The sequence below is a fragment of the Oncorhynchus tshawytscha genome, linkage group LG32, assembly GCF_018296145.1.
Source record: "Oncorhynchus tshawytscha isolate Ot180627B linkage group LG32, Otsh_v2.0, whole genome shotgun sequence".
Lineage (NCBI taxonomy): Eukaryota > Metazoa > Chordata > Actinopteri > Salmoniformes > Salmonidae > Oncorhynchus > Oncorhynchus tshawytscha.
In genome coordinates this window covers 6463468-6468303 of record NC_056460.1, presented here as the reverse complement: position 1 = coordinate 6468303, position 4836 = coordinate 6463468, and positions in this window count along the sequence as shown.

Below are 4836 nucleotides of genomic sequence, written 5' to 3'. Positions count from 1 at the left end.
TTTTGCTGTGGCATTGTGTGTGTATAACATGGATGCAGCTCATTTAAAAAAAAAATAGGGACAGTTTATGACCTCTTGAATATCTTACAGGAGAAATACACTTACTGGTGTAATACACAGCAAGGATATCAAACTATTTCTTATTTTACTTTTTTTTTTTATTCCACCTTTATTTTACCAGGTTGGCTAGTTGAGAACAAGTTCTCATTTACAACTGCGACCTGGCCAAGATAAAGCAGTGCAACACAAACAACAACAGAGTTACACATGGAATAAACAAACATACAGTCAATAACACAATATAAAAAAAAATCTATATACAGTGTGTGCAAATGAGGTAAGATTAGGGCGCTAAGGCAATAAATAGGCCGTAGTGGCGAAGTAATTACAATTTAGCAATAAACACTGGAGTGATAGATGTGCAGAAGATGAATGTGCAAGTAGAGATCAGCTATGTGCAGTGATCTGTGAGCTGCTCTGACAGCTGATGCTTAAAGTTGGTGAGGGAGATATGAGTCTACAGCTTCAGTGATTTTTGCCATTCATTCCAGTCATTGGCAGCAGAGAACTGGAAGGAAAGGTGGCCAAAGTGGGAAAAGGCTTTCGGGGTGACCAGTGAAATATACTTGCTGGAGTGTGTGCAACGGGTGGGTGCTGCTATGGTGACCAGTGAGCTGAGATAAGGCGGGGCTTATCAAAGACTAGCAAAGACTTATAGATGACGACCTGGAGCCAGTGGGTTTGGCGACGAACGAATATGAAGCGAGGGCCAGCCAACGAGAGCATACAGGTCGCAGTGGTGGGTAGTATATGGGGCTTTGGTGACAAAACGTGTGGCACTGTGATAGACTGCATCCAATTTGCTGAGTAGAGTGTTGGAGGCTATTTTATGAATGACATCGCCGAAGTCGAGGATCGGTAGGATTGTCAGTTTTACGAGGGTATGCTTGGCAGCATGAGTGAAGGAGGCTTTGTTGCGAAATAGAAAGACGATTCTAGATTTGATTTTGGATTAGAGCTGCTTAATGTGTGTCTGAATGGAGAGTTTACAGTCTAACCAGACACCTAGGTATTTGTAATTGTCCACATATTCTAAGTCAGAACCGTCCAGAGTAGTGGTGCGGGTAGCGATCGGTTGAAGAGCATGCAGTTAGTTTTACTTGCATTTAAGAGCAGTTGGAGGCCACAGAAGGATAGTTGTATGTCATTGAAGCTTGTTTGGAGGTTAGTTAACACGGTGTCCAAAGGGCCAGATGTATACAGAATGGTGTCATCTGCGTAGAGGTGGATCAGAGAAACACCAGCAGCAAGAGCGACAAGAGTCGGCCCAAAAATGGAACCCTCTGGCACCCCCATAGACTGCCAGAGGCCCGGACAACAGGCCCTCCGATTTGACACACTGAACTCTGTCTGAGAAGTAGTTGGTGAACCAGGCGAGGCAGTCATTTGAGAAACCAAGGCTGTTGAGGCTGCCGGTAAGAATGTGGTGATTGACAGAGTCGGAAGCCTTGGCCAGGTCATTGTAGACAGCTGCACAATACTGTATTTTATCAATGGCGGTTATGATATCATTTTAGGACCTTGAGCGTGGCTGAGGTGCACCCATGACCAGCTCGGAAACCAGATTGCATCGCGGAGAAGGTATGGTGGGATTCAAAATGGTCTGTGATCTGTTTGTTAACTTGGCTTTCAAAGACCTTAGAAAGGCAGGGTAGGATAGATAGATATAGGTCTGTGACAGTTTGGGTCTAGAGTGTTTCCCCCTTTGAATAGGGGGATGACCGCAGCAGCTTTCCAATCTTTGGGGATCTCAGATGATACAGATAAGGTTGAACAGGCTAGTAATAGGGGTTGCAACAATTGCGGCGGATAATTTTAGAAAGCGAGGGTCCAGATTGTCTAGCCCGGCTGATTTGTAGGGGTCCAGATTATGCAACTCTATCAGAAAATCAGCTATCTGGATTTGGGTGAACTTGTTTGAGTTTGTGCTACAGTATGCAAATTTCTGTTTGAAAAAGCTAGCCTTAATGCTTTCCTAACTGCCCGTGTATATTGGTTCCTAACTTCCCTGAAAAGTTGCATATCGCGGACACTATTCGATGCTAATGCAGTACGCCACAGGATGTTTTTGTGCTGGTCACTGGCAGTCAGGTCTGGTGTGAACCAAGGGCTATATCTGTTCCTGGTTCAATTTTTTTTTAATGGGGCATGCTTATTTAAGATGGTGAGGGAAGCACTTTAAAAAAAAAAAACCAGGCATCTTCGACTGACGGAACGAGGTCAATATCCTTCCAGAATACCTGGGCCTGCTCGCTGAAGTGTTTTAGGGAGCGTTTGACAGTGATGAGGGGTGGTCTTTGACCGCAGACCCATTACGGACGTAGGCAATGAGGCAGTGATGCTGAGATCCTGGTTGAAGACAGCATAGGTGTATTTAGAGGGCAGGTTGGTCAGGATGATATCTATGAGGGTGCCTGTGTTTACAGATTTGGGGTTGTACCTGGTAGATTCATTGATAATTTGTGTGAGATTGAGGGCATCTAGCTAGGATTTGAAAATTTGATTTGATTTGAGGATTGTAGGACGGTCAGGGTGTTAAGCATGTCCCAGTTTAGGGCACCTGCAGGCTGTCTCTTCAGTAGATTGCAACTCCGCTCCCTTTGGCAGTTCTATCTTGTCCGAAGATGTTATAGTTAGGGAGGAGTAGGATAAGGGTACGGCTAAAGGCTATAAGAACTGGTCGTCTAATGCGTTCAGAACAGAGAGTAAAAGGAACAGGTTTCTGGGCGCGGAAGAATAGATTCAAGGCATAATGTACAGACAAGGATGTGAATACAGTGGAGGTAAACCTAGGCATTGAGTGACGATGAGAGGTTTTGTCTCTAGAGACATCATTTAGACCAGATGAGGTCACCGCATGTGTGGGAGGTGAAACAAATATTGCATAACTCATGTTCAAATGGGTGTGATTTAGAATTACAGTGCATTCGGAAAGTATTCAGACCCCTTGATTTTTTTTCTACATTATGTTACAGCTGTATTCTAAAATTGATTAAATCGTTTTCCCCCTCAATCTAAACAAAATACCCCATAATGACAAAGAAACTAGGTTTTTAGAAATTTTAGCAAATGTATTCAAAATACAAAACTGAAATATCACATTTTACATAAGTATTCAGACCCATTATTCAGTACTTTGTTAAAGCACCTTTTGGCAGCGATTACAGTCTTGAGTCTTCTTGGGTATGACGCTTCAAACTTGGCATGCCTCTATTTGGTGAGTTTCTCCCATTCTTCTCTGTAGATCCTCTCAAGCTCTGTCAAGTTGAAAGGGGAGTGTTGATGCACAGCTATTTTCAGGTCTATCAAGAGATGTTCGATCTGGTTCAAGTTCAGGCTCTGGCTGGGCCACTCAAGGACATTCAGAGACTTGTCCCGAAGCCACTCCTGTGTTGTCTTGGCTGTGTGCTTAGGGTCTTCTCCTGTTGGAAGGTGAACCTTCGCCCCAGTCTGAGGTCCTGAGTGATCTGAAGCAGGTATTCCGTTTATAAACCTGTTTTTGCTTTGCTGTTATGGGGTGTAGATTGATGAGGGGTAAAAACTATTTAATCCATTTTTAGAATAAAGCTGTAATTTAACAAAGTGGAAAAAGTCAAGAGGTCTGAATACTTTCCGAATGCACTGTAGTATTAGTGCAAGAAACGTTAATTGGACGCAGCACATATCAAGTTGAAGAAATGCCACATTGTTGCAATTCAGCGCACAATATCGAGGGGCAGACGAGGCTAGCTCGTGTGTAATCTTTTCTTATTGTTTTCATATTCTAACACAAACAAGGGATTATTCATTTATACAACAACTAACAATCTTGAAATTGACCAAGATAATACAATTACCAAGGTGGTCATGACCTCGCTGTAGAGCCCTAAGTTCACATGGTCAAGAAATTCAGGGCCACATCTCGATGTCCTCAATAGCAGTTTCACCAATGGCGGCAGCTCTCCTTTTTGACCAGTATCTCAATATGAAGATAATCATTATCGTTCACAAGCACTCCAAAATCATTGATTAAAGCAGGCCAGCATCCCGGAGTCAACTCTTCACTGTTGATGTTGAGACTGGTATTTTGCCTGTACTATTTAATGAAGCAGCCAGTTGAGGACTTGAGGTGTCCGTTTCTCAAACTAGAAACTCTGATGTACTTGTCCTCTTGCTCAGTTGTGCAACCGGGGCCTCCCACTACTCTTTCTATTCTGGTTAGAGACAGTTTGCGCTGTTCTGTGAAGGGAGTAGTACACAGCGTTGTACGATATCTTCCGTTTCTTGGCAATTTCTTGCATGGAATAGCCTTCACTTCTCAGAACAAGAATAGACTAAGTTTTAGAAGAAAGCTCTTTGTTTCTGGCCATTTTTTGAGCCTGTATTTGAACCCACAAATGCTGATACTCCAGATACTCAACCAGTAAAGAAGGCCAGTTTCACTGCTTCTTTATCAGGACAACAGTTTTCAGCTGTGCTAACTTAATTTAAAAAGGGTTTTCTAATGATCAACTATCCTTTTAAACTGATAAACTTGGCTAACACAAGGTGCCATTGGAACATAGGAGCGATGGTTGCTTTTAATGAGCCTCTGTATGCCCATGTAGATATCCCATAAAAAATCTGCCGTTTCCAGCTACAATAGTCATTTACAACATTAACAATGTCCACACTGTATTTCTGATCAATTTGATGTTATTTTAATGGACAAAAATGTGCTTTTCTTTCAAAAACAAGGACATTTCTAAGTGACCCTAAACTTTTGAATTGTGGTTTATGTGAGAGTGGATTCTCAGC